The sequence below is a fragment of the Dermacentor variabilis genome, chromosome 4, assembly GCF_050947875.1.
Source record: "Dermacentor variabilis isolate Ectoservices chromosome 4, ASM5094787v1, whole genome shotgun sequence".
Lineage (NCBI taxonomy): Eukaryota > Metazoa > Arthropoda > Arachnida > Ixodida > Ixodidae > Dermacentor > Dermacentor variabilis.
Window position 1 is genome coordinate 139,958,995 of NC_134571.1, and position 25,834 is coordinate 139,984,828.

Below are 25,834 nucleotides of genomic sequence, written 5' to 3' on the forward strand. Positions count from 1 at the left end.
TTTGTTTCGTTTTCCTAATGTCATCGATCCATTTACCAGGCGCTTCGCATTCTTTCTCGAGCAGTTTTGCAAGCATAGACCTTAGATTACGTTCAGTTAGTTTCTCCTCGTACGCCATAGAACAAGACCGCTCTATTGCTTTTATTTTAAGTTGTTCCTTACAAAGCTCCCACTGTTGCCATGTTTTCAGTTCATTATTCGGCTTTATTTTGCCGATTTCTTCAACTACCGCAAGGTTGAAAGCATCGTCTTTAATCAGCTTGTTATTTATCTTCCACAGTTCCCAGCTAAAAGCACTGCCACGTTTTTTTGCCCCAATCCCGCACTCTACTAAACAGTGGTCTGAGAAAGACACCGGCACTACTTGATAACTGTAGCATTTTGGAATCACGTCCAACGTTACATAAATGCGGTCCAGACGGGCATGACTTGCACGCTGGAAATGTGTGTACTTCACACCACCCGCGCCTTGCATACACTCCGCCACATCCTCAAGGTTCCATTTGTCTATGATTTGCGACAGTACCTCAGTACTTGCGTCCCTGAACCCCCGATTACTAGTCTTATCACAAGCACTCAGCACACAGTTGAAGTCGCCCATGATAATCAGCTGTTTATCGAAGCTGAGACGCTGCTCAACACTTCTAAAGAAATCGACCCTTTCATCCACAACATTTGGTGCGTACAAACATAAAACACGCCATTCTGTATCGCTGAGTGTGAAATCGACAGCAACACACCGACCTGACAAGCACGAGAAATCAGCATGCACGACCAGAGCAGGCAACTTCTTGATAAAAAGGACACAACCAGCAGATGTGCCGATGGCATGGCTTACGATAGCATAGAATCTAGACGTGAAACGTCGCACCATGCTCCCGGTCTCTTCCTCACCGTCAACTTTTGTTTCCTGCACGGCCAATATATCAATGTCGTGCTCCGTTAAAAGCCGATACACCTGACTTTGCTTTTTCATTCCTGCCAAACCCCTGACATTAAGTGTAGCTACCTTCAACGGAGATGCAGGAGCCATTTTCGCAAGGAAGTGAAAAGGCCGAGAGCATGGTGCTTACCCTCCGCGTCTAGCGCGTGGCTAGACGCCATCGTTGATGCCGGAGCCACCCTGTGCAGGCTCCAAACCTTGCAGCGTAGGTGCTGTATCGCCGGTTCGCCTCTCAGACGAAACGTTAGGTCGCTGCCGAATACTGGCCCGCCTGGCTTGAGTTGTTTTCGCAGGCGGCTCCTCGACGCTGGTGGCTGCCACCTTATCCCCATCGTTGCCGGTGTGGCCATAAGGGCGCTTAGCTGGCGCGGAGACGCTGACTGCGCGGCCGCCGCTCGGGTCCGCGTTCGGCGAGCTGTTCGCTGGTTCGACGACTTTGGGTGCCGGAACGCTCTTCCCATTCTCCGACGCCTTCGCCCGAGACGCAGGCAATTTCTTCTCCTCGGAGTGCGTCTCTCCGTTGCTTGACTTGGTTGTGTCACCGCCGGCAGGCAATTCCTTCTCATCGGGGTGCGTCTCTCCGTTGCTTGACGTGCTTGTGTCACCACTGGCAAGCCCCGACGGGTCGGTCATTCCTACTGGCTTGCCCACTTCCTCGGCTCCTTTCGCTGCCTCCTCCGCCTCGTCGACGTCCATCAGCAGCTCCGTCGACTTGTCTTGCGATGCCGGCTCCGTAGCCACCGCATATGTGCGGACGCAATCGCTGTCGACGTGGCCATAGCGTCTGCATTTTGAGCACCGTGGCACCTTGCATTCACGTCGAACGTGGCCCGTACCACGGCAGCGTAGGCATTGCATAGGCCGCCCAGGCGCCACCACAAGGGCCAACTCTCCTGCAACGCGTAGCTGGTGAGGTAGGTCATCGACCTTCAAACCGGGTTTCAGCTTCAGGAGCACGGTCCTCGTTGTGGACCCTTTCTCCTTGACGCCTGAGACACGCCATCGCTCCCGGGTCACTTCGGATACGCTGCCGTAAGCAGCGAGAGCCGTCCGAATGTCGTCGTCCGCCACGCCGTGCAACATCCAGTGCAGCCGTAGTTTCACCTGCTGGTTATCTGGATCGAAGATAATGCAGCGGCGTCCTTTTACTTCCAGTTCCTTGAGAGCGGCCAGCTTCTTAGTTGCTTCGGTGCTGTTGAGAGTCACCGCCCAAACATGGTTGATTTGGTACGCCCCCAACGCCACCACGTCGGGAAGCGCACCAGCGTTGGCTAGGGCGTCGCGGAAGTCCTCAACCCTGTAGGGCCTAACTCGTACGTCGCCGTGCAAAAAAACAGTATTAACCACAACACGTCCGGTGGGCAATGTAGGCAAAATGATCTCGTAGTCCTGACCGTCATTGTCTTCAATCCTGTTTCCGCGGCTTGCAGAGGCCGCTATCGCCGCTCCGCTGGAGCACATGATTCCGCGTCCGCACCGAACGGTAGCCGGAAGAAGAATGCATGGTATGGCCGATGGCGAGAAACGAAGGTTTCCGATGCTGCCTGTATCTAAAAGGGAGCATCGGCTCTCTACAGCTACAATGAATAGTCTTTACGGGTTACGGAAACGTCTCATTACGCGGTTTCAATTTGTTGATCTGCGCTAGAAAAGAGAAAATTGCGTGTGCGAGTTGTGCAGAGGAGAGTGGACGTAACACGTTGTGTGTGCTTTTCTGCGGCTTGCACATGTGGCTTGGAATGTGCTGCCGTCTATGTGATGTTATCAACCTGCATGCGTGTAATAGCGATGCAGTTAGCAGTTTATGCGAACAATTTTCGCGATTAGTGACACTTCTTGTCGCCATATTACTCCGCGTAATATCATGCCACGTCCTTCATGTCGTTTTGAATTTGTGCCCGCGAAGTTCAGATCGATGTTGACGCACGAGAGGCTGCGGATGATGAGTGTTTATATTTCGCCAGCGCGTCCACTCACCACAGCTTTACGCCTACATTCAAAACATCCCAACTAAAATAATAATAATAATAATAACAACAAAAAAGAAGTGCAGGCAAAAAAAAAAATTAAAAAGAAAGGTGCCATCAGCACTCGGTGTTCCCAGGTGGTCTCCCTCCCAAGTACTGACCGAGCCCAATGCTGCTTAGCTTCGGGGATCGGACGAGAACCGGCGTATACAGCATGGTATGGCCGATGGCGAGAAACGAAGGTTTCCGATGCTGCCTGTATCTAAAAGGGAGCATCGGCTCTCTACAGCTACAATGAATAGTCTTTACGGGTTACGGAAACGTCTCATTACGCGGTTTCAATTTGTTGATCTGCGCTAGAAAAGAGAAAATTGCGTGTGCGAGTTGTGCAGAGGAGAGTGGACGTAACACGTTGTGTGTGCTTTTCTGCGGCTTGCACATGTGGCTTGGAATGTGCTGCCGTCTATGTGATGTTATCAACCTGCATGCGTGTAATAGCGATGCAGTTAGCAGTTTATGCGAACAATTTTCGCGATTAGTGACACTCCTTGTCGCCATATTACTCCGCGTAATATCATGCCACGTCCTTCATGTCGTTTTGAATTTGTGCCCGCGAAGTTCAGATCGATGTTGACGCACGAGAGGCTGCGGATGATGAGTGTTTATATTTCGCCAGCGCGTCCACTCACCACAGCTTTACGCCTACATTCAAAACATGCCAACTAAAATAATAATAATAATAATAATAATAATAACAACAAAAAAGAAGTGCAGGCAAAAAAAAAATTAAAAAGAAAGGTGCCATCAGCACTCGGTGTTCCCAGGTGGTCTCCCTCCCAAGTACTGACCGAGCCCAATGCTGCTTAGCTTCGGGGATCGGACGAGAACCGGCGTATTCAGCATGGTATGGCCGATGGCGAGAAACGAAGGTTTCCGATGCTGCCTGTATCTAAAAGGGAGCATCGGCTCTCTACAGCTACAATGAATAGTCTTTACGGGTTACGGAAACGTCTCATTACGCGGTTTCAATTTGTTGATCTGCGCTAGAAAAGAGAAAATTGCGTGTGCGAGTTGTGCAGAGGAGAGTGGACGTAACACGTTGTGTGTGCTTTTCTGCGGCTTGCACATGTGGCTTGGAATGTGCTGCCGTCTATGTGATGTTATCAACCTGCATGCGTGTAATAGCGATGCAGTTAGCAGTTTATGCGAACAATTTTCGCGATTAGTGACACTTCTTGTCGCCATATTACTCCGCGTAATATCATGCCACGTCCTTCATGTCGTTTTGAATTTGTGCCCGCGAAGTTCAGATCGATGTTGACGCACGAGAGGCTGCGGATGATGAGTGTTTATATTTCGCCAGCGCGTCCACTCACCACAGCTTTACGCCTACATTCAAAACATGCCAACTAAAATAATAATAATAATAATAATACTAACAACAAAAAAGAAGTGCAGGCAAAAAAAAAAAATTAAAAAGAAAGGTGCCATCAGCACTCGGTGTTCCCAGGTGGTCTCCCTCCCAAGTACTGACCGAGCCCAATGCTGCTTAGCTTCGGGGATCGGACGAGAACCGGCGTATTCAGCATGGTATGGCCGATGGCGAGAAACGAAGGTTTCCGATGCTGCCTGTATCTAAAAGGGAGCATCGGCTCTCTACAGCTACAATGAATAGTCTTTACGGGTTACGGAAACGTCTCATTACGTGGTTTCAATTTGTTGATCTGCGCTAGAAAAGAGAAAATTGCGTGTGCGAGTTGTGCAGAGGAGAGTGGACGTAACACGTTGTGTGTGCTTTTCTGCGGCTTGCACATGTGGCTTGGAATGTGCTGCCGTCTATGTGATGTTATCAACCTGCATGCGTGTAATAGCGATGCAGTTAGCAGTTTATGCGAACAATTTTCGCGATTAGTGACACTTCTTGTCGCCATATTACTCCGCGTAATATCATGCCACGTCCTTCATGTCGTTTTGAATTTGTGCCCGCGAAGTTCAGATCGATGTTGACGCACGAGAGGCTGCGGATGATGAGTGTTTATATTTCGCCAGCGCGTCCACTCACCACAGCTTTACGCCTACATTCAAAACATGCCAACTAAAATAATAATAATAATAATAATAATAACAACAAAAAAGAAGTGCAGGCAAAAAAAAAAATTAAAAAGAAAGGTGCCATCAGCACTCGGTGTTCCCAGGTGGTCTCCCTCCCAAGTACTGACCGAGCCCAATGCTGCTTAGCTTCGGGGATCGGACGAGAACCGGCGTATTCAGCATGGTATGGCCGATGGCGAGAAACGAAGGTTTCCGATGCTGCCTGTATCTAAAAGGGAGCATCGGCTCTCTACAGCTACAATGAATAGTCTTTACGGGTTACTGAAACGTCTCATTACGCGGTTTCAATTTGTTGATCTGCGCTAGAAAAGAGAAAATTGCGTGTGCGAGTTGTGCAGAGGAGAGTGGACGTAACACGTTGTGTGTGCTTTTCTGCGGCTTGCACATGTGGCTTGGAATGTGCTGCCGTCTATGTGATGTTATCAACCTGCATGCGTGTAATAGCGATGCAGTTAGCAGTTTATGCGAACAATTTTCGCGATTAGTGACACTTCTTGTCGCCATATTACTCCGCGTAATATCATGCCACGTCCTTCATGTCGTTTTGAATTTGTGCCCGCGAAGTTCAGATCGATGTTGACGCACGAGAGGCTGCGGATGATGAGTGTTTATATTTCGCCAGCGCGTCCACTCACCACAGCTTTACGCCTACATTCAAAACATCCCAACTAAAATAATAATAATAATAATAACAACAAAAAAGAAGTGCAGGCAAAAAAAAAAATTAAAAAGAAAGGTGCCATCAGCACTCGGTGTTCCCAGGTGGTCTCCCTCCCAAGTACTGACCGAGCCCAATGCTGCTTAGCTTCGGGGATCGGACGAGAACCGGCGTATTCAGCATGGTATGGCCGATGGCGAGAAACGAAGGTTTCCGATGCTGCCTGTATCTAAAAGGGAGCATCGGCTCTCTACAGCTACAATGAATAGTCTTTACGGGTTACGGAAACGTCTCATTACGCGGTTTCAATTTGTTGATCTGCGCTAGAAAAGAGAAAATTGCGTGTGCGAGTTGTGCAGAGGAGAGTGGACGTAACACGTTGTGTGTGCTTTTCTGCGGCTTGCACATGTGGCTTGGAATGTGCTGCCGTCTATGTGATGTTATCAACCTGCATGCGTGTAATAGCGATGCAGTTAGCAGTTTATGCGAACAATTTTCGCGATTAGTGACACTTCTTGTCGCCATATTACTCCGCGTAATATCATGCCACGTCCTTCATGTCGTTTTGAATTTGTGCCCGCGAAGTTCAGATCGATGTTGACGCACGAGAGGCTGCGGATGATGAGTGTTTATATTTCGCCAGCGCGTCCACTCACCACAGCTTTACGCCTACATTCAAAACATCCCAACTAAAATAATAATAATAATAATAATAATAACAACAAAAAAGAAGTGCAGGCAAAAAAAAAATTAAAAAGAAAGGTGCCATCAGCACTCGGTGTTCCCAGGTGGTCTCCCTCCCAAGTACTGACCGAGCCCAATGCTGCTTAGCTTCGGGGATCGGACGAGAACCGGCGTATTCAGCATGGTATGGCCGATGGCGAGAAACGAAGGTTTCCGATGCTGCCTGTATCTAAAAGGGAGCATCGGCTCTCTACAGCTACAATGAATAGTCTTTACGGGTTACGGAAACGTCTCATTACGCGGTTTCAATCTGTTGATCTGCGCTAGAAAAGAGAAAATTGCGTGTGCGAGTTGTGCAGAGGAGAGTGGACGTAACACGTTGTGTGTGCTTTTCTGCGGCTTGCACATGTGGCTTGGAATGTGCTGCCGTCTATGTGATGTTATCAACCTGCATGCGTGTAATAGCGATGCAGTTAGCAGTTTATGCGAACAATTTTCGCGATTAGTGACACTTCTTGTCGCCATATTACTCCGCGTAATATCATGCCACGTCCTTCATGTCGTTTTGAATTTGTGCCCGCGAAGTTCAGATCGACGTTGACGCACGAGAGGCTGCGGATGATGAGTGTTTATATTTCGCCAGCGCGTCCACTCACCACAGCTTTACGCCTACATTCAAAACATGCCAACTAAAATAATAATAATAATAATAATAACAAAAAAAAAGAAGTGCAGGCAAAAAAAAAATTAAAAAGAAAGGTGCCATCAGCACTCGGTGTTCCCAGGTGGTCTCCCTCCCAAGTACTGACCGAGCCCAATGCTGCTTAGCTTCGGGGATCGGACGAGAACCGGCGTATTCAGCATGGTATGGCCGATGGCGAGAAACGAAGGTTTCCGATGCTGCCTGTATCTAAAAGGGAGCATCGGCTCTCTACAGCTACAATGAATAGTCTTTACGGGTTACGGAAACGTCTCATTACGCGGTTTCAATTTGTTGATCTGCGCTAGAAAAGAGAAAATTGCGTGTGCGAGTTGTGCAGAGGAGAGTGGACGTAACACGTTGTGTGTGCTTTTCTGCGGCTTGCACATGTGGCTTGGAATGTGCTGCCGTCTATGTGATGTTATCAACCTGCATGCGTGTAATAGCGATGCAGTTAGCAGTTTATGCGAACAATTTTCGCGATTAGTGACACTTCTTGTCGCCATATTACTCCGCGTAATATCATGCCACGTCCTTCATGTCGTTTTGAATTTGTGCCCGCGAAGTTCAGATCGATGTTGACGCACGAGAGGCTGCGGATGATGAGTGTTTATATTTCGCCAGCGCGTCCACTCACCACAGCTTTACGCCTACATTCAAAACATGCCAACTAAAATAATAATAATAATAATAATAACAACAAAAAAGAAGTGCAGGCAAAAAAAAAATTAAAAAGAAAGGTGCCATCAGCACTCGGTGTTCCCAGGTGGTCTCCCTCCCAAGTACTGACCGAGCCCAATGCTGCTTAGCTTCGGGGATCGGACGAGAACCGGCGTATTCAGCATGGTATGGCCGATGGCGAGAAACGAAGGTTTCCGATGCTGCCTGTATCTAAAAGGGAGCATCGGCTCTCTACAGCTACAATGAATAGTCTTTACGGGTTACGGAAACGTCTCATTACGCGGTTTCAATTTGTTGATCTGCGCTAGAAAAGAGAAAATTGCGTGTGCGAGTTGTGCAGAGGAGAGTGGACGTAACACGTTGTGTGTGCTTTTCTGCGGCTTGCACATGTGGCTTGGAATGTGCTGCCGTCTATGTGATGTTATCAACCTGCATGCGTGTAATAGCGATGCAGTTAGCAGTTTATGCGAACAATTTTCGCGATTAGTGACACTTCTTGTCGCCATATTACTCCGCGTAATATCATGCCACGTCCTTCATGTCGTTTTGAATTTGTGCCCGCGAAGTTCAGATCGATGTTGACGCACGAGAGGCTGCGGATGATGAGTGTTTATATTTCGCCAGCGCGTCCACTCACCACAGCTTTACGCCTACATTCAAAACATGCCAACTAAAATAATAATAATAATAATAATAATAACAACAAAAAAGAAGTGCAGGCAAAAAAAAAATTAAAAAGAAAGGTGCCATCAGCACTCGGTGTTCCCAGGTGGTCTCCCTCCCAAGTACTGACCGAGCCCAATGCTGCTTAGCTTGGGGGATCGGACGAGAACCGGCGTATTCAGCATGGTATGGCCGATGGCGAGAAACGAAGGTTTCCGATGCTGCCTGTATCTAAAAGGGAGCATCGGCTCTCTACAGCTACAATGAATAGTCTTTACGGGTTACGGAAACGTCTCATTACGTGGTTTCAATTTGTTGATCTGCGCTAGAAAAGAGAAAATTGCGTGTGCGAGTTGTGCAGAGGAGAGTGGACGTAACACGTTGTGTGTGCTTTTCTGCGGCTTGCACATGTGGCTTGGAATGTGCTGCCGTCTATGTGATGTTATCAACCTGCATGCGTGTAATAGCGATGCAGTTAGCAGTTTATGCGAACAATTTTCGCGATTAGTGACACTTCTTGTCGCCATATTACTCCGCGTAATATCATGCCACGTCCTTCATGTCGTTTTGAATTTGTGCCCGCGAAGTTCAGATCGATGTTGACGCACGAGAGGCTGCGGATGATGAGTGTTTATATTTCGCCAGCGCGTCCACTCACCACAGCTTTACGCCTACATTCAAAACATGCCAACTAAAATAATAATAATAATAATAATAACAACAAAAAAGAAGTGCAGGCAAAAAAAAAATTAAAAAGAAAGGTGCCATCAGCACTCGGTGTTCCCAGGTGGTCTCCCTCCCAAGTACTGACCGAGCCCAATGCTGCTTAGCTTCGGGGATCGGACGAGAACCGGCGTATTCAGCATGGTATGGCCGATGGCGAGAAACGAAGGTTTCCGATGCTGCCTGTATCTAAAAGGGAGCATCGGCTCTCTACAGCTACAATGAATAGTCTTTACGGGTTACGGAAACGTCTCATTACGCGGTTTCAATTTGTTGATCTGCGCTAGAAAAGAGAAAATTGCGTGTGCGAGTTGTGCAGAGGAGAGTGGACGTAACACGTTGTGTGTGCTTTTCTGCGGCTTGCACATGTGGCTTGGAATGTGCTGCCGTCTATGTGATGTTATCAACCTGCCTGCGTGTAATAGCGATGCAGTTAGCAGTTTATGCGAACAATTTTCGCGATTAGTGACACTTCTTGTCGCCATATTACTCCGCGTAATATCATGCCACGTCCTTCATGTCGTTTTGAATTTGTGCCCGCGAAGTTCAGATCGATGTTGACGCACGAGAGGCTGCGGATGATGAGTGTTTATATTTCGCCAGCGCGTCCACTCACCACAGCTTTACGCCTACATTCAAAACATCCCAACTAAAATAATAATAATAATAATAATAACAACAAAAAAGAAGTGCAGGCAAAAAAAAATTAAAAAGAAAGGTGCCATCAGCACTCGGTGTTCCCAGGTGGTCTCCCTCCCAAGTACTGACCGAGCCCAATGCTGCTTAGCTTCGGGGATCGGACGAGAACCGGCGTATTCAGCATGGTATGGCCGATGGCGAGAAACGAAGGTTTCCGATGCTGCCTGTATCTAAAAGGGAGCATCGGCTCTCTACAGCTACAATGAATAGTCTTTACGGGTTACGGAAACGTCTCATTACGCGGTTTCAATTTGTTGATCTGCGCTAGAAAAGAGAAAATTGCGTGTGCGAGTTGTGCAGAGGAGAGTGGACGTAACACGTTGTGTGTGCTTTTCTGCGGCTTGCACATGTGGCTTGGAATGTGCTGCCGTCTATGTGATGTTATCAACCTGCATGCGTGTAATAGCGATGCAGTTAGCAGTTTATGCGAACAATTTTCGCGATTAGTGACACTTCTTGTCGCCATATTACTCCGCGTAATATCATGCCACGTCCTTCATGTCGTTTTGAATTTGTGCCCGCGAAGTTCAGATCGATGTTGACGCACGAGAGGCTGCGGATGATGAGTGTTTATATTTCGCCAGCGCGTCCACTCACCACAGCTTTACGCCTACATTCAAAACATGCCAACTAAAATAATAATAATAATAATAATAATAACAACAAAAAAGAAGTGCAGGCAAAAAAAAATTAAAAAGAAAGGTGCCATCAGCACTCGGTGTTCCCAGGTGGTCTCCCTCCCAAGTACTGACCGAGCCCAATGCTGCTTAGCTTCGGGGATCGGACGAGAACCGGCGTATTCAGCATGGTATGGCCGATGGCGAGAAACGAAGGTTTCCGATGCTGCCTGTATCTAAAAGGGAGCATCGGCTCTCTACAGCTACAATGAATAGTCTTTACGGGTTACGGAAACGTCTCATTACGCGGTTTCAATTTGTTGATCTGCGCTAGAAAAGAGAAGATTGCGTGTGCGAGTTGTGCAGAGGAGAGTGGACGTAACACGTTGTGTGTGCTTTTCTGCGGCTTGCACATGTGGCTTGGAATGTGCTGCCGTCTATGTGATGTTATCAACCTGCATGCGTGTAATAGCGATGCAGTTAGCAGTTTATGCGAACAATTTTCGCGATTAGTGACACTTCTTGTCGCCATATTACTCCGCGTAATATCATGCCACGTCCTTCATGTCGTTTTGAATTTGTGCCCGCGAAGTTCAGATCGATGTTGACGCACGAGAGGCTGCGGATGATGAGTGTTTATATTTCGCCAGCGCGTCCACTCACCACAGCTTTACGCCTACATTCAAAACATGCCAACTAAAATAATAATAATAATAATAATAACAACAAAAAAGAAGTGCAGGCAAAAAAAAAAATTAAAAAGAAAGGTGCCATCAGCACTCGGTGTTCCCAGGTGGTCTCCCTCCCAAGTACTGACCGAGCCCAATGCTGCTTAGCTTCGGGGATCGGACGAGAACCGGCGTATTCAGCATGGTATGGCCGATGGCGAGAAACGAAGGTTTCCGATGCTGCCTGTATCTAAAAGGGAGCATCGGCTCTCTACAGCTACAATGAATAGTCTTTACGGGTTACGGAAACGTCTCATTACGTGGTTTCAATTTGTTGATCTGCGCTAGAAAAGAGAAAATTGCGTGTGCGAGTTGTGCAGAGGAGAGTGGACGTAACACGTTGTGTGTGCTTTTCTGCGGCTTGCACATGTGGCTTGGAATGTGCTGCCGTCTATGTGATGTTATCAACCTGCATGCGTGTAATAGCGATGCAGTTAGCAGTTTATGCGAACAATTTTCGCGATTAGTGACACTTCTTGTCGCCATATTACTCCGCGTAATATCATGCCACGTCCTTCATGTCCTTTTGAATTTGTGCCCGCGAAGTTCAGATCGATGTTGACGCACGAGAGGCTGCGGATGATGAGTGTTTATATTTCGCCAGCGCGTCCACTCACCACAGCTTTACGCCTACATTCAAAACATGCCCACTAAAATAATAATAATAATAATAATAACAACAAAAAAAAAGTGCAGGCAAAAAAAAAATTAAAAAGAAAGGTGCCATCAGCACTCGGTGTTCCCAGGTGGTCTCCCTCCCAAGTACTGACCGAGCCCAATGCTGCTTAGCTTCGGGGATCGGACGAGAACCGGCGTATTCAGCATGGTATGGCCGATGGCGAGAAACGAAGGTTTCCGATGCTGCCTGTATCTAAAAGGGAGCATCGGCTCTCTACAGCTACAATGAATAGTCTTTACGGGTTACGGAAACGTCTCATTACGCGGTTTCAATTTGTTGATCTGCGCTAGAAAAGAGAAAATTGCGTGTGCGAGTTGTGCAGAGGAGAGTGGACGTAACACGTTGTGTGTGCTTTTCTGCGGCTTGCACATGTGGCTTGGAATGTGCTGCCGTCTATGTGATGTTATCAACCTGCATGCGTGTAATAGCGATGCAGTTAGCAGTTTATGCGAACAATTTTCGCGATTAGTGACACTTCTTGTCGCCATATTACTCCGCGTAATATCATGCCACGTCCTTCATGTCGTTTTGAATTTGTGCCCGCGAAGTTCAGATCGATGTTGACGCACGAGAGGCTGCGGATGATGAGTGTTTATATTTCGCCAGCGCGTCCACTCACCACAGCTTTACGCCTACATTCAAAACATGCCAACTAAAATAATAATAATAATAATAATACTAACAACAAAAAAGAAGTGCAGGCAAAAAAAAAATTAAAAAGAAAGGTGCCATCAGCACTCGGTGTTCCCAGGTGGTCTCCCTCCCAAGTACTGACCGAGCCCAATGCTGCTTAGCTTCGGGGATCGGACGAGAACCGGCGTATTCAGCATGGTATGGCCGATGGCGAGAAACGAAGGTTTCCGATGCTGCCTGTATCTAAAAGGGAGCATCGGCTCTCTACAGCTACAATGAATAGTCTTTACGGGTTACGGAAACGTCTCATTACGCGGTTTCAATTTGTTGATCTGCGCTAGAAAAGAGAAAATTGCGTGTGCGAGTTGTGCAGAGGAGAGTGGACGTAACACGTTGTGTGTGCTTTTCTGCGGCTTGCACATGTGGCTTGGAATGTGCTGCCGTCTATGTGATGTTATCAACCTGCATGCGTGTAATAGCGATGCAGTTAGCAGTTTATGCGAACAATTTTCGCGATTAGTGACACTTCTTGTCGCCATATTACTCCGCGTAATATCATGCCACGTCCTTCATGTCGTTTTGAATTTGTGCCCGCGAAGTTCAGATCGATGTTGACGCACGAGAGGCTGCGGATGATGAGTGTTTATATTTCGCCAGCGCGTCCACTCACCACAGCTTTACGCCTACATTCAAAACATGCCAACTAAAATAATAATAATAATAATAATAACAACAAAAAAGAAGTGCAGGCAAAAAAAAAATTAAAAAGAAAGGTGCCATCAGCACTCGGTGTTCCCAGGTGGTCTCCCTCCCAAGTACTGACCGAGCCCAATGCTGCTTAGCTTCGGGGATCGGACGAGAACCGGCGTATTCAGCATGGTATGGCCGATGGCGAGAAACGAAGGTTTCCGATGCTGCCTGTATTTAAAAGGGAGCATCGGCTCTCTACAGCTACAATGAATAGTCTTTACGGGTTACGGAAACGTCTCATTACGCGGTTTCAATTTGTTGATCTGCGCTAGAAAAGAGAAAATTGCGTGTGCGAGTTGTGCAGAGGAGAGTGGACGTAACACGTTGTGTGTGCTTTTCTGCGGCTTGCACATGTGGCTTGGAATGTGCTGCCGTCTATGTGATGTTATCAACCTGCATGCGTGTAATAGCGATGCAGTTAGCAGTTTATGCGAACAATTTTCGCGATTAGTGACACTTCTTGTCGCCATATTACTCCGCGTAATATCATGCCACGTCCTTCATGTCGTTTTGAATTTGTGCCCGCGAAGTTCAGATCGATGTTGACGCACGAGAGGCTGCGGATGATGAGTGTTTATATTTCGCCAGCGCGTCCACTCACCACAGCTTTACGCCTACATTCAAAACATGCCAACTAAAATAATAATAATAATAATAATAATAACAAAAAAGAAGTGCAGGCAAAAAAAAAAATTAAAAAGAAAGGTGCCATCAGCACTCGGTGTTCCCAGGTGGTCTCCCTCCCAAGTACTGACCGAGCCCAATGCTGCTTAGCTTCGGGGATCGGACGAGAACCGGCGTATTCAGCATGGTATGGCCGATGGCGAGAAACGAAGGTTTCCGATGCTGCCTGTATCTAAAAGGGAGCATCGGCTCTCTACAGCTACAATGAATAGTCTTTACGGGTTACGGAAACGTCTCATTACGCGGTTTCAATTTGTTGATCTGCGCTAGAAAAGAGAAAATTGCGTGTGCGAGTTGTGCAGAGGAGAGTGGACGTAACACGTTGTGTGTGCTTTTCTGCGGCTTGCACATGTGGCTTGGAATGTGCTGCCGTCTATGTGATGTTATCAACCTGCATGCGTGTAATAGCGATGCAGTTAGCAGTTTATGCGAACAATTTTCGCGATTAGTGACACTTCTTGTCGCCATATTACTCCGCGTAATATCATGCCACGTCCTTCATGTCGTTTTGAATTTGTGCCCGCGAAGTTCAGATCGATGTTGACGCACGAGAGGCTGCGGATGATGAGTGTTTATATTTCGCCAGCGCGTCCACTCACCACAGCTTTACGCCTACATTCAAAACATGCCAACTAAAATAATAATAATAATAATAATAACAACAAAAAAGAAGTGCAGGCAAAAAAAAAATTAAAAAGAAAGGTGCCATCAGCACTCGGTGTTCCCAGGTGGTCTCCCTCCCAAGTACTGACCGAGCCCAATGCTGCTTAGCTTCGGGGATCGGACGAGAACCGGCGTATTCAGCATGGTATGGCCGATGGCGAGAAACGAAGGTTTCCGATGCTGCCTGTATCTAAAAGGGAGCATCGGCTCTCTACATCTACAATGAATAGTCTTTACGGGTTACGGAAACGTCTCATTACGTGGTTTCAATTTGTTGATCTGCGCTAGAAAAGAGAAAATTGCGTGTGCGAGTTGTGCAGAGGAGAGTGGACGTAACACGTTGTGTGTGCTTTTCTGCGGCTTGCACATGTGGCTTGGAATGTGCTGCCGTCTATGTGATGTTATCAACCTGCATGCGTGTAATAGCGATGCAGTTAGCAGTTTATGCGAACAATTTTCGCGATTAGTGACACTTCTTGTCGCCATATTACTCCGCGTAATATCATGCCACGTCCTTCATGTCGTTTTGAATTTGTGCCCGCGAAGTTCAGATCGATGTTGACGCACGAGAGGCTGCGGATGATGAGTGTTTATATTTCGCCAGCGCGTCCACTCACCACAGCTTTACGCCTACATTCAAAACATGCCAACTAAAATAATAATAATAATAATAATACTAACAACAAAAAAGAAGTGCAGGCAAAAAAAAAAATTAAAAAGAAAGGTGCCATCAGCACTCGGTGTTCCCAGGTGGTCTCCCTCCCAAGTACTGACCGAGCCCAATGCTGCTTAGCTTCGGGGATCGGACGAGAACCGGCGTATTCAGCATGGTATGGCCGATGGCGAGAAACGAAGGTTTCCGATGCTGCCTGTATCTAAAAGGGAGCATCGGCTCTCTACAGCTACAATGAATAGTCTTTACGGGTTACGGAAACGTCTCATTACGCGGTTTCAATTTGTTGATCTGCGCTAGAAAAGAGAAAATTGCGTGTGCGAGTTGTGCAGAGGAGAGTGGACGTAACACGTTGTGTGTGCTTTTCTGCGGCTTGCACATGTGGCTTGGAATGTGCTGCCGTCTATGTGATGTTATCAACCTGCATGCGTGTAATAGCGATGCAGTTAGCAGTTTATGCGAACAATTTTCGCGATTAGTGACACTTCTTGTCGCCATATTACTCCGCGTAATATCATGCCACGTCCTTCATGTCGTTTTGAATTTGTGCCCGCGAAGTTCAGATCGATGTTGACGCACGAGAGGCTGCGGATGATGAGTGTTTATATTTCGCCAGCGCGTCCACTCACCACAGCTTTACGCCTACATTCAAAACATGCCAACTAAAATAATAATAATAATAATAATAACAACAAAAAAGAAGTGCAGGCAAAAAAAAAATTAAAAAGAAAGGTGCCATCAGCACTCGGTGTTCCCAGGTGGTCTCCCTCCCAAGTACTGACCGAGCCCAATGCTGCTTAGCTTCGGGGATCGGACGAGAACCGGCGTATTCAGCATGGTATGGCCGATGGCGAGAAACGAAGGTTTCCGATGCTGCCTGTATTTAAAAGGGAGCATCGGCTCTCTACAGCTACAATGAATAGTCTTTACGGGTTACGGAAACGTCTCATTACGCGGTTTCAATTTGTTGATCTGCGCTAGAAAAGAGAAAATTGCGTGTGCGAGTTGTGCAGAGGAGAGTGGACGTAACACGTTGTGTGTGCTTTTCTGCGGCTTGCACATGTGGCTTGGAATGTGCTGCCGTCTATGTGATGTTATCAACCTGCATGCGTGTAATAGCGATGCAGTTAGCAGTTTATGCGAACAATTTTCGCGATTAGTGACACTTCTTGTCGCCATATTACTCCGCGTAATATCATGCCACGTCCTTCATGTCGTTTTGAATTTGTGCCCGCGAAGTTCAGATCGATGTTGACGCACGAGAGGCTGCGGATGATGAGTGTTTATATTTCGCCAGCGCGTCCACTCACCACAGCTTTACGCCTACATTCAAAACATGCCAACTAAAATAATAATAATAATAATAATAATAATAACAAAAAAGAAGTGCAGGCAAAAAAAAAATTAAAAAGAAAGGTGCCATCAGCACTCGGTGTTCCCAGGTGGTCTCCCTCCCAAGTACTGACCGAGCCCAATGCTGCTTAGCTTCGGGGATCGGACGAGAACCGGCGTATTCAGCATGGTATGGCCGATGGCGAGAAACGAAGGTTTCCGATGCTGCCTGTATCTAAAAGGGAGCATCGGCTCTCTACAGCTACAATGAATAGTCTTTACGGGTTACGGAAACGTCTCATTACGCGGTTTCAATTTGTTGATCTGCGCTAGAAAAGAGAAAATTGCGTGTGCGAGTTGTGCAGAGGAGAGTGGACGTAACACGTTGTGTGTGCTTTTCTGCGGCTTGCACATGTGGCTTGGAATGTGCTGCCGTCTATGTGATGTTATCAACCTGCATGCGTGTAATAGCGATGCAGTTAGCAGTTTATGCGAACAATTTTCGCGATTAGTGACACTTCTTGTCGCCATATTACTCCGCGTAATATCATGCCACGTCCTTCATGTCGTTTTGAATTTGTGCCCGCGAAGTTCAGATCGATGTTGACGCACGAGAGGCTGCGGATGATGAGTGTTTATATTTCGCCAGCGCGTCCACTCACCACAGCTTTACGCCTACATTCAAAACATGCCAACTAAAATAATAATAATAATAATAATAACAACAAAAAAGAAGTGCAGGCAAAAAAAAAATTAAAAAGAAAGGTGCCATCAGCACTCGGTGTTCCCAGGTGGTCTCCCTCCCAAGTACTGACCGAGCCCAATGCTGCTTAGCTTCGGGGATCGGACGAGAACCGGCGTATTCAGCATGGTATGGCCGATGGCGAGAAACGAAGGTTTCCGATGCTGCCTGTATCTAAAAGGGAGCATCGGCTCTCTACAGCTACAATGAATAGTCTTTACGGGTTACGGAAACGTCTCATTACGTGGTTTCAATTTGTTGATCTGCGCTAGAAAAGAGAAAATTGCGTGTGCGAGTTGTGCAGAGGAGAGTGGACGTAACACGTTGTGTGTGCTTTTCTGCGGCTTGCACATGTGGCTTGGAATGTGCTGCCGTCTATGTGATGTTATCAACCTGCATGCGTGTAATAGCGATGCAGTTAGCAGTTTATGCGAACAATTTTCGCGATTAGTGACACTTCTTGTCGCCATATTACTCCGCGTAATATCATGCCACGTCCTTCATGTCGTTTTGAATTTGTGCCCGCGAAGTTCAGATCGATGTTGACGCACGAGAGGCTGCGGATGATGAGTGTTTATATTTCGCCAGCGCGTCCACTCACCACAGCTTTACGCCTACATTCAAAACATGCCAACTAAAATAATAATAATAATAATAATAACAACAAAAAAGAAGTGCAGGCAAAAAAAAAATTAAAAAGAAAGGTGCCATCAGCACTCGGTGTTCCCAGGTGGTCTCCCTCCCAAGTACTGACCGAGCCCAATGCTGCTTAGCTTCGGGGATCGGACGAGAACCGGCGTATTCAGCATGGTATGGCCGATGGCGAGAAACGAAGGTTTCCGATGCTGCCTGTATTTAAAAGGGAGCATCGGCTCTCTACAGCTACAATGAATAGTCTTTACGGGTTACGGAAACGTCTCATTACGCGGTTTCAATTTGTTGATCTGCGCTAGAAAAGAGAAAATTGCGTGTGCGAGTTGTGCAGAGGAGAGTGGACGTAACACGTTGTGTGTGCTTTTCTGCGGCTTGCACATGTGGCTTGGAATGTGCTGCCGTCTATGTGATGTTATCAACCTGCATGCGTGTAATAGCGATGCAGTTAGCAGTTTATGCGAACAATTTTCGCGATTAGTGACACTTCTTGTCGCCATATTACTCCGCGTAATATCATGCCACGTCCTTCATGTCGTTTTGAATTTGTGCCCGCGAAGTTCAGATCGATGTTGACGCACGAGAGGCTGCGGATGATGAGTGTTTATATTTCGCCAGCGCGTCCACTCACCACAGCTTTACGCCTACATTCAAAACATGCCAACTAAAATAATAATAATAATAATAATAATAATAATAACAAAAAAGAAGTGCAGGCAAAAAAAAAAATTAAAAAGAAAGGTGCCATCAGCACTCAGTGTTCCCAGGTGGTCTCCCTCCCAAGTACTGACCGAGCCCAATGCTGCTTAGCTTCGGGGATCGGACGAGAACCGGCGTATTCAGCATGGTATGGCCGATGGCGAGAAACGAAGGTTTCCGATGCTGCCTGTATCTAAAAGGGAGCATCGGCTCTCTACAGCTACAATGAATAGTCTTTACGGGTTACGGAAACGTCTCATTACGCGGTTTCAATTTGTTGATCTGCGCTAGAAAAGAGAAAATTGCGTGTGCGAGTTGTGCAGAGGAGAGTGGACGTAACACGTTGTGTGTGCTTTTCTGCGGCTTGCACATGTGGCTTGGAATGTGCTGCCGTCTATGTGATGTTATCAACCTGCATGCGTGTAATAGCGATGCAGTTAGCAGTTTATGCGAACAATTTTCGCGATTAGTGACACTTCTTGTCGCCATATTACTCCGCGTAATATCATGCCACGTCCTTCATGTCGTTTTGAATTTGTGCCCGCGAAGTTCAGATCGATGTTGACGCACGAGAGGCTGCGGATGATGAGTGTTTATATTTCGCCAGCGCGTCCACTCACCACAGCTTTACGCCTACATTCAAAACATGCCAACTAAAATAATAATAATAATAATAATAACAACAAAAAAGAAGTGCAGGCAAAAAAAAATTAAAAAGAAAGGTGCCATCAGCACTCGGTGTTCCCAGGTGGTCTCCCTCCCAAGTACTGACCGAGCCCAATGCTGCTTAGCTTCGGGGATCGGACGAGAACCGGCGTATTCAGCATGGTATGGCCGATGGCGAGAAACGAAGGTTTCCGATGCTGCCTGTATCTAAAAGGGAGCATCGGCTCTCTACAGCTACAATGAATAGTCTTTACGGGTTACGGAAACGTCTCATTACGCGGTTTCAATTTGTTGATCTGCGCTAGAAAAGAGAAAATTGCGTGTGCGAGTTGTGCAGAGGAGAGTGGACGTAACACGTTGTGTGTGCTTTTCTGCGGCTTGCACATGTGGCTTGGAATGTGCTGCCGTCTATGTGATGTTATCAACCTGCATGCGTGTAATAGCGATGCAGTTAGCAGTTTATGCGAACAATTTTCGCGATTAGTGACACTTCTTGTCGCCATATTACTCCGCGTAATATCATGCCACGTCCTTCATGTCGTTTTGAATTTGTGCCCGCGAAGTTCAGATCGATGTTGACGCACGAGAGGCTGCGGATGATGAGTGTTTATATTTCGCCAGCGCGTCCACTCACCACAGCTTTACGCCTACATTCAAAACACGCCAACTAAAATAATAATAATAATAATAATAACAACAAAAAAGAAGTGCAGGCAAAAAAAAATTAAAAAGAAAGGTGCCATCAGCACTCGGTGTTCCCAGGTGGTCTCCCTCCCAAGTACTGACCGAGCCCAATGCTGCTTAGCTTCGGGGATCGGACGAGAACCGGCGTATTCAGCATGGTATGGCCGATGGCGAGAAACGAAGGTTTCCGATGCTGCCTGTATCTAAAAGGGAGCATCGGCTCTCTACAGCTACAATGAATAGTCTTTACGGGTTACGGAAACGTCTCATTACGCGGTTTCAATTTGTTGATCTGCGCTAGAAAAGAGAAAATTGCGTGTGCGAGTTGTGCAGAGGAGAGTGGACGTAACACGTTGTGTGTGCTTTTCTGCGGCTTGCACATGTGGCTTGGAATGTGCTGCCGTCTATGTGATGTTATCAACCTGCATGCGTGTAATAGCGATGCAGTTAGCAGTTTATGCGAACAATTTTCGCGATTAGTGACACTTCTTGTCGCCATATTACTCCGCGTAATATCATGCCACGTCCTTCATGTCGTTTTGAATTTGTGCCCGCGAAGTTCAGATCGATGTTGACGCACGAGAGGCTGCGGATGATGAGTGTTTATATTTCGCCAGCGCGTCCACTCACCACAGCTTTACGCCTACATTCAAAACATGCCAACTAAAATAATAATAATAATAATAATAATAACAACAAAAAAGAAGTGCAGGCAAAAAAAAATTAAAAAGAAAGGTGCCATCAGCACTCGGTGTTCCCAGGTGGTCTCCCTCCCAAGTACTGACCGAGCCCAATGCTGCTTAGCTTCGGGGATCGGACGAGAACCGGCGTATTCAGCATGGTATGGCCGATGGCGAGAAACGAAGGTTTCCGATGCTGCCTGTATCTAAAAGGGAGCATCGGCTCTCTACAGCTACAATGAATAGTCTTTACGGGTTACGGAAACGTCTCATTACGTGGTTTCAATTTGTTGATCTGCGCTAGAAAAGAGAAAATTGCGTGTGCGAGTTGTGCAGAGGAGAGTGGACGTAACACGTTGTGTGTGCTTTTCTGCGGCTTGCACATGTGGCTTGGAATGTGCTGCCGTCTATGTGATGTTATCAACCTGCATGCGTGTAATAGCGATGCAGTTAGCAGTTTATGCGAACAATTTTCGCGATTAGTGACACTTCTTGTCGCCATATTACTCCGCGTAATATCATGCCACGTCCTTCATGTCGTTTTGAATTTGTGCCCGCGAAGTTCAGATCGATGTTGACGCACGAGAGGCTGCGGATGATGAGTGTTTATATTTCGCCAGCGCGTCCACTCACCACAGCTTTACGCCTACATTCAAAACATGCCAACTAAAATAATAATAATAATAATAATAACAACAAAAAAGAAGTGCAGGCAAAAAAAAATTAAAAAGAAAGGTGCCATCAGCACTCGGTGTTCCCAGGTGGTCTCCCTCCCAAGTACTGACCGAGCCCAATGCTGCTTAGCTTCGGGGATCGGACGAGAACCGGCGTATTCAGCATGGTATGGCCGATGGCGAGAAACGAAGGTTTCCGATGCTGCCTGTATCTAAAAGGGAGCATCGGCTCTCTACAGCTACAATGAATAGTCTTTACGGGTTACGGAAACGTCTCATTACGCGGTTTCAATTTGTTGATCTGCGCTAGAAAAGAGAAAATTGCGTGTGCGAGTTGTGCAGAGGAGAGTGGACGTAACACGTTGTGTGTGCTTTTCTGCGGCTTGCACATGTGGCTTGGAATGTGCTGCCGTCTATGTGATGTTATCAACCTGCATGCGTGTAATAGCGATGCAGTTAGCAGTTTATGCGAACAATTTTCGCGATTAGTGACACTTCTTGTCGCCATATTACTCCGCGTAATATCATGCCACGTCCTTCATGTCGTTTTGAATTTGTGCCCGCGAAGTTCAGATCGATGTTGACGCACGAGAGGCTGCGGATGATGAGTGTTTATATTTCGCCAGCGCGTCCACTCACCACAGCTTTACGCCTACATTCAAAACATGCCAACTAAAATAACAATAATAATAATAATAACAACAAAAAAGAAGTGCAGGCAAAAAAAAAAATTAAAAAGAAAGGTGCCATCAGCACTCGGTGTTCCCAGGTGGTCTCCCTCCCAAGTACTGACCGAGCCCAATGCTGCTTAGCTTCGGGGATCGGACGAGAACCGGCGTATTCAGCATGGTATGGCCGATGGCGAGAAACGAAGGTTTCCGATGCTGCCTGTATCTAAAAGGGAGCATCGGCTCTCTACAGCTACAATGAATAGTCTTTACGGGTTACGGAAACGTCTCATTACGCGGTTTCAATTTGTTGATCTGCGCTAGAAAAGAGAAAATTGCGTGTGCGAGTTGTGCAGAGGAGAGTGGACGTAACACGTTGTGTGTGCTTTTCTGCGGCTTGCACATGTGGCTTGGAATGTGCTGCCGTCTATGTGATGTTATCAACCTGCATGCGTGTAATAGCGATGCAGTTAGCAGTTTATGGGAACAATTTTCGCGATTAGTGACACTTCTTGTCGCCATATTACTCCGCGTAATATCATGCCACGTCCTTCATGTCGTTTTGAATTTGTGCCCGCGAAGTTCAGATCGATGTTGACGCACGAGAGGCTGCGGATGATGAGTGTTTATATTTCGCCAGCGCGTCCACTCACCACAGCTTTACGCCTACATTCAAAACATCCCAACTAAAATAATAATAATAATAATAATAACAACAAAAAAGAAGTGCAGGCAAAAAAAAAAAATTAAAAAGAAAGGTGCCATCAGCACTCGGTGTTCCCAGGTGGTCTCCCTCCCAAGTACTGACCGAGCCCAATGCTGCTTAGCTTCGGGGATCGGACGAGAACCGGCGTATTCAGCATGGTATGGCCGATGGCGAGAAACGAAGGTTTCCGATGCTGCCTGTATCTAAAAGGGAGCATCGGCTCTCTACAGCTACAATGAATAGTCTTTACGGGTTACGGAAACGTCTCATTACGCGGTTTCAATTTGTTGATCTGCGCTAGAAAAGAGAAAATTGCGTGTGCGAGTTGTGCAGAGGAGAGTGGACGTAACACGTTGTGTGTGCTTTTCTGCGGCTTGCACATGTGGCTTGGAATGTGCTGCCGTCTATGTGATGTTATCAACCTGCATGCGTGTAATAGCGATGCAGTTAGCAGTTTATGCGAACAATTTTCGCGATTAGTGACACTTCTTGTCGCCATATTACTCCGCGTAATATCATGCCACGTCCTTCATGTCGTTTTGAATTTGTGCCCGCGAAGTTCAGATCGATGTTGACGCACGAGAGGCTGCGGATGATGAGTGTTTATATTTCGCCAGCGCGTCCACTCACCACAGCTTTACGCCTACATTCAAAACATGCCAACTAAAATAATAATAATAATAATAATAACAACAAAAAAGAAGTGCAGGCAAAAAAAAAAATTAAAAAGAAAGGTGCCATCAGCACTCGGTGTTCCCAGGTGGTCTCCCTCCCAAGTACTGACCGAGCCCAATGCTGCTTAGCTTCGGGGATCGGACGAGAACCGGCGTATTCAGCATGGTATGGCCGATGGCGAGAAACGAAGGTTTCCGATGCTGCCTGTATTTAAATGGGAGCATCGGCTCTCTACAGCTACAATGAATAGTCTTTACGGGTTACGGAAACGTCTCATTACGCGGTTTCAATTTGTTGATCTGCGCTAGAAAAGAGAAAATTGCGTGTGCGAGTTGTGCAGAGGAGAGTGGACGTAACACGTTGTGTGTGCTTTTCTGCGGCTTGCACATGTGGCTTGGAATGTGCTGCCGTCTATGTGATGTTATCAACCTGCATGCGTGTAATAGCGATGCAGTTAGCAGTTTATGCGAACAATTTTCGCGATTAGTGACACTTCTTGTCGCCATATTACTCCGCGTAATATCATGCCACGTCCTTCATGTCGTTTTGAATTTGTGCCCGCGAAGTTCAGATCGATGTTGACGCACGAGAGGCTGCGGATGATGAGTGTTTATATTTCGCCAGCGCGTCCACTCACCACAGCTTTACGCCTACATTCAAAACATGCCAACTAAAATAATAATAATAATAATAATAATAATAACAAAAAAGAAGTGCAGGCAAAAAAAAAAATTAAAAAGAAAGGTGCCATCAGCACTCAGTGTTCCCAGGTGGTCTCCCTCCCAAGTACTGACCGAGCCCAATGCTGCTTAGCTTCGGGGATCGGACGAGAACCGGCGTATTCAGCATGGTATGGCCGATGGCGAGAAACGAAGGTTTCCGATGCTGCCTGTATCTAAAAGGGAGCATCGGCTCTCTACAGCTACAATGAATAGTCTTTACGGGTTACGGAAACGTCTCATTACGCGGTTTCAATTTGTTGATCTGCGCTAGAAAAGAGAAAATTGCGTGTGCGAGTTGTGCAGAGGAGAGTGGACGTAACACGTTGTGTGTGCTTTTCTGCGGCTTGCACATGTGGCTTGGAATGTGCTGCCGTCTATGTGATGTTATCAACCTGCATGCGTGTAATAGCGATGCAGTTAGCAGTTTATGCGAACAATTTTCGCGATTAGTGACACTTCTTGTCGCCATATTACTCCGCGTAATAACATGCCACGTCCTTCATGTCGTTTTGAATTTGTGCCCGCGAAGTTCAGATCGATGTTGACGCACGAGAGGCTGCGGATGATGAGTGTTTATATTTCGCCAGCGCGTCCACTCACCACAGCTTTACGCCTACATTCAAAACATGCCAACTAAAATAATAATAATAATAATAATAACAACAAAAAAGAAGTGCAGGCAAAAAAAAATTAAAAAGAAAGGTGCCATCAGCACTCGGTGTTCCCAGGTGGTCTCCCTCCCAAGTACTGACCGAGCCCAATGCTGCTTAGCTTCGGGGATCGGACGAGAACCGGCGTATTCAGCATGGTATGGCCGATGGCGAGAAACGAAGGTTTCCGATGCTGCCTGTATCTAAAAGGGAGCATCGGCTCTCTACAGCTACAATGAATAGTCTTTACGGGTTACGGAAACGTCTCATTACGCGGTTTCAATTTGTTGATCTGCGCTAGAAAAGAGAAAATTGCGTGTGCGAGTTGTGCAGAGGAGAGTGGACGTAACACGTTGTGTGTGCTTTTCTGCGGCTTGCACATGTGGCTTGGAATGTGCTGCCGTCTATGTGATGTTATCAACCTGCATGCGTGTAATAGCGATGCAGTTAGCAGTTTATGCGAACAATTTTCGCGATTAGTGACACTTCTTGTCGCCATATTACTCCGCGTAATATCATGCCACGTCCTTCATGTCGTTTTGAATTTGTGCCCGCGAAGTTCAGATCGATGTTGACGCACGAGAGGCTGCGGATGATGAGTGTTTATATTTCGCCAGCGCGTCCACTCACCACAGCTTTACGCCTACATTCAAAACACGCCAACTAAAATAATAATAATAATAATAATAACAACAAAAAAGAAGTGCAGGCAAAAAAAAAATTAAAAAGAAAGGTGCCATCAGCACTCGGTGTTCCCAGGTGGTCTCCCTCCCAAGTACTGACCGAGCCCAATGCTGCTTAGCTTCGGGGATCGGACGAGAACCGGCGTATTCAGCATGGTATGGCCGATGGCGAGAAACGAAGGTTTCCGATGCTGCCTGTATCTAAAAGGGAGCATCGGCTCTCTACAGCTACAATGAATAGTCTTTACGGGTTACGGAAACGTCTCATTACGCGGTTTCAATTTGTTGATCTGCGCTAGAAAAGAGAAAATTGCGTGTGCGAGTTGTGCAGAGGAGAGTGGACGT

At 46.8% G+C, this 25,834-nt stretch overlaps 33 non-coding genes and 1 pseudogene across 33 annotated transcripts; all 34 read right to left on the reverse strand.

Moving 5' to 3' along the window:
* Positions 1-3,022: 3,022 nt before the first annotated feature.
* LOC142580239 (5S ribosomal RNA) lies at positions 3,023-3,141 on the reverse strand. The gene has a single exon (XR_012827669.1). It is a non-coding gene; the product is annotated as a 5S ribosomal RNA (ribosomal RNA).
* A 568-nt stretch (positions 3,142-3,709) lies between these two features.
* LOC142580820 (5S ribosomal RNA) lies at positions 3,710-3,828 on the reverse strand. The gene has a single exon (XR_012827961.1). It is a non-coding gene; the product is annotated as a 5S ribosomal RNA (ribosomal RNA).
* Positions 3,829-4,395: 567 nt separating this feature from the next.
* On the reverse strand, positions 4,396-4,514 carry LOC142580821 (5S ribosomal RNA). The gene has a single exon (XR_012827962.1). It is a non-coding gene; the product is annotated as a 5S ribosomal RNA (ribosomal RNA).
* Positions 4,515-5,080: 566 nt separating this feature from the next.
* Positions 5,081-5,199, reverse strand: LOC142580822 (5S ribosomal RNA). Its single transcript, XR_012827963.1, has one exon. It is a non-coding gene; the product is annotated as a 5S ribosomal RNA (ribosomal RNA).
* Positions 5,200-5,759: 560 nt separating this feature from the next.
* On the reverse strand, positions 5,760-5,878 carry LOC142580823 (5S ribosomal RNA). The gene has a single exon (XR_012827964.1). It is a non-coding gene; the product is annotated as a 5S ribosomal RNA (ribosomal RNA).
* A 565-nt stretch (positions 5,879-6,443) lies between these two features.
* Positions 6,444-6,562, reverse strand: LOC142580824 (5S ribosomal RNA). The gene has a single exon (XR_012827965.1). It is a non-coding gene; the product is annotated as a 5S ribosomal RNA (ribosomal RNA).
* Positions 6,563-7,124: 562 nt separating this feature from the next.
* Positions 7,125-7,243, reverse strand: LOC142580825 (5S ribosomal RNA). The gene has a single exon (XR_012827966.1). It is a non-coding gene; the product is annotated as a 5S ribosomal RNA (ribosomal RNA).
* Positions 7,244-7,805: 562 nt separating this feature from the next.
* LOC142580827 (5S ribosomal RNA) lies at positions 7,806-7,924 on the reverse strand. Its single transcript, XR_012827968.1, has one exon. It is a non-coding gene; the product is annotated as a 5S ribosomal RNA (ribosomal RNA).
* A 565-nt stretch (positions 7,925-8,489) lies between these two features.
* LOC142580396 (5S ribosomal RNA) lies at positions 8,490-8,608 on the reverse strand (annotated as a pseudogene).
* A 562-nt stretch (positions 8,609-9,170) lies between these two features.
* LOC142580828 (5S ribosomal RNA) lies at positions 9,171-9,289 on the reverse strand. The gene has a single exon (XR_012827969.1). It is a non-coding gene; the product is annotated as a 5S ribosomal RNA (ribosomal RNA).
* Positions 9,290-9,850: 561 nt separating this feature from the next.
* LOC142580829 (5S ribosomal RNA) lies at positions 9,851-9,969 on the reverse strand. Its single transcript, XR_012827970.1, has one exon. It is a non-coding gene; the product is annotated as a 5S ribosomal RNA (ribosomal RNA).
* A 564-nt stretch (positions 9,970-10,533) lies between these two features.
* Positions 10,534-10,652, reverse strand: LOC142580830 (5S ribosomal RNA). Its single transcript, XR_012827971.1, has one exon. It is a non-coding gene; the product is annotated as a 5S ribosomal RNA (ribosomal RNA).
* Positions 10,653-11,215: 563 nt separating this feature from the next.
* On the reverse strand, positions 11,216-11,334 carry LOC142580831 (5S ribosomal RNA). Its single transcript, XR_012827972.1, has one exon. It is a non-coding gene; the product is annotated as a 5S ribosomal RNA (ribosomal RNA).
* A 562-nt stretch (positions 11,335-11,896) lies between these two features.
* Positions 11,897-12,015, reverse strand: LOC142580832 (5S ribosomal RNA). The gene has a single exon (XR_012827973.1). It is a non-coding gene; the product is annotated as a 5S ribosomal RNA (ribosomal RNA).
* A 565-nt stretch (positions 12,016-12,580) lies between these two features.
* Positions 12,581-12,699, reverse strand: LOC142580833 (5S ribosomal RNA). The gene has a single exon (XR_012827974.1). It is a non-coding gene; the product is annotated as a 5S ribosomal RNA (ribosomal RNA).
* Positions 12,700-13,261: 562 nt separating this feature from the next.
* On the reverse strand, positions 13,262-13,380 carry LOC142580834 (5S ribosomal RNA). The gene has a single exon (XR_012827975.1). It is a non-coding gene; the product is annotated as a 5S ribosomal RNA (ribosomal RNA).
* A 563-nt stretch (positions 13,381-13,943) lies between these two features.
* LOC142580835 (5S ribosomal RNA) lies at positions 13,944-14,062 on the reverse strand. The gene has a single exon (XR_012827976.1). It is a non-coding gene; the product is annotated as a 5S ribosomal RNA (ribosomal RNA).
* Positions 14,063-14,624: 562 nt separating this feature from the next.
* Positions 14,625-14,743, reverse strand: LOC142580836 (5S ribosomal RNA). Its single transcript, XR_012827977.1, has one exon. It is a non-coding gene; the product is annotated as a 5S ribosomal RNA (ribosomal RNA).
* Positions 14,744-15,309: 566 nt separating this feature from the next.
* Positions 15,310-15,428, reverse strand: LOC142580838 (5S ribosomal RNA). The gene has a single exon (XR_012827979.1). It is a non-coding gene; the product is annotated as a 5S ribosomal RNA (ribosomal RNA).
* A 562-nt stretch (positions 15,429-15,990) lies between these two features.
* Positions 15,991-16,109, reverse strand: LOC142580839 (5S ribosomal RNA). Its single transcript, XR_012827980.1, has one exon. It is a non-coding gene; the product is annotated as a 5S ribosomal RNA (ribosomal RNA).
* A 565-nt stretch (positions 16,110-16,674) lies between these two features.
* Positions 16,675-16,793, reverse strand: LOC142580840 (5S ribosomal RNA). The gene has a single exon (XR_012827981.1). It is a non-coding gene; the product is annotated as a 5S ribosomal RNA (ribosomal RNA).
* Positions 16,794-17,355: 562 nt separating this feature from the next.
* LOC142580841 (5S ribosomal RNA) lies at positions 17,356-17,474 on the reverse strand. Its single transcript, XR_012827982.1, has one exon. It is a non-coding gene; the product is annotated as a 5S ribosomal RNA (ribosomal RNA).
* A 562-nt stretch (positions 17,475-18,036) lies between these two features.
* On the reverse strand, positions 18,037-18,155 carry LOC142580842 (5S ribosomal RNA). The gene has a single exon (XR_012827983.1). It is a non-coding gene; the product is annotated as a 5S ribosomal RNA (ribosomal RNA).
* A 569-nt stretch (positions 18,156-18,724) lies between these two features.
* LOC142580315 (5S ribosomal RNA) lies at positions 18,725-18,843 on the reverse strand. The gene has a single exon (XR_012827741.1). It is a non-coding gene; the product is annotated as a 5S ribosomal RNA (ribosomal RNA).
* A 561-nt stretch (positions 18,844-19,404) lies between these two features.
* On the reverse strand, positions 19,405-19,523 carry LOC142580843 (5S ribosomal RNA). The gene has a single exon (XR_012827984.1). It is a non-coding gene; the product is annotated as a 5S ribosomal RNA (ribosomal RNA).
* A 561-nt stretch (positions 19,524-20,084) lies between these two features.
* LOC142580844 (5S ribosomal RNA) lies at positions 20,085-20,203 on the reverse strand. The gene has a single exon (XR_012827985.1). It is a non-coding gene; the product is annotated as a 5S ribosomal RNA (ribosomal RNA).
* A 564-nt stretch (positions 20,204-20,767) lies between these two features.
* On the reverse strand, positions 20,768-20,886 carry LOC142580845 (5S ribosomal RNA). Its single transcript, XR_012827986.1, has one exon. It is a non-coding gene; the product is annotated as a 5S ribosomal RNA (ribosomal RNA).
* Positions 20,887-21,447: 561 nt separating this feature from the next.
* Positions 21,448-21,566, reverse strand: LOC142580846 (5S ribosomal RNA). Its single transcript, XR_012827987.1, has one exon. It is a non-coding gene; the product is annotated as a 5S ribosomal RNA (ribosomal RNA).
* A 563-nt stretch (positions 21,567-22,129) lies between these two features.
* On the reverse strand, positions 22,130-22,248 carry LOC142580847 (5S ribosomal RNA). Its single transcript, XR_012827988.1, has one exon. It is a non-coding gene; the product is annotated as a 5S ribosomal RNA (ribosomal RNA).
* Positions 22,249-22,812: 564 nt separating this feature from the next.
* LOC142580849 (5S ribosomal RNA) lies at positions 22,813-22,931 on the reverse strand. The gene has a single exon (XR_012827990.1). It is a non-coding gene; the product is annotated as a 5S ribosomal RNA (ribosomal RNA).
* A 563-nt stretch (positions 22,932-23,494) lies between these two features.
* Positions 23,495-23,613, reverse strand: LOC142580850 (5S ribosomal RNA). Its single transcript, XR_012827991.1, has one exon. It is a non-coding gene; the product is annotated as a 5S ribosomal RNA (ribosomal RNA).
* Positions 23,614-24,179: 566 nt separating this feature from the next.
* Positions 24,180-24,298, reverse strand: LOC142580316 (5S ribosomal RNA). Its single transcript, XR_012827742.1, has one exon. It is a non-coding gene; the product is annotated as a 5S ribosomal RNA (ribosomal RNA).
* A 561-nt stretch (positions 24,299-24,859) lies between these two features.
* Positions 24,860-24,978, reverse strand: LOC142580851 (5S ribosomal RNA). The gene has a single exon (XR_012827992.1). It is a non-coding gene; the product is annotated as a 5S ribosomal RNA (ribosomal RNA).
* Positions 24,979-25,540: 562 nt separating this feature from the next.
* Positions 25,541-25,659, reverse strand: LOC142580852 (5S ribosomal RNA). The gene has a single exon (XR_012827993.1). It is a non-coding gene; the product is annotated as a 5S ribosomal RNA (ribosomal RNA).
* Between the last annotated feature and the right edge of the window lie 175 nt (positions 25,660-25,834).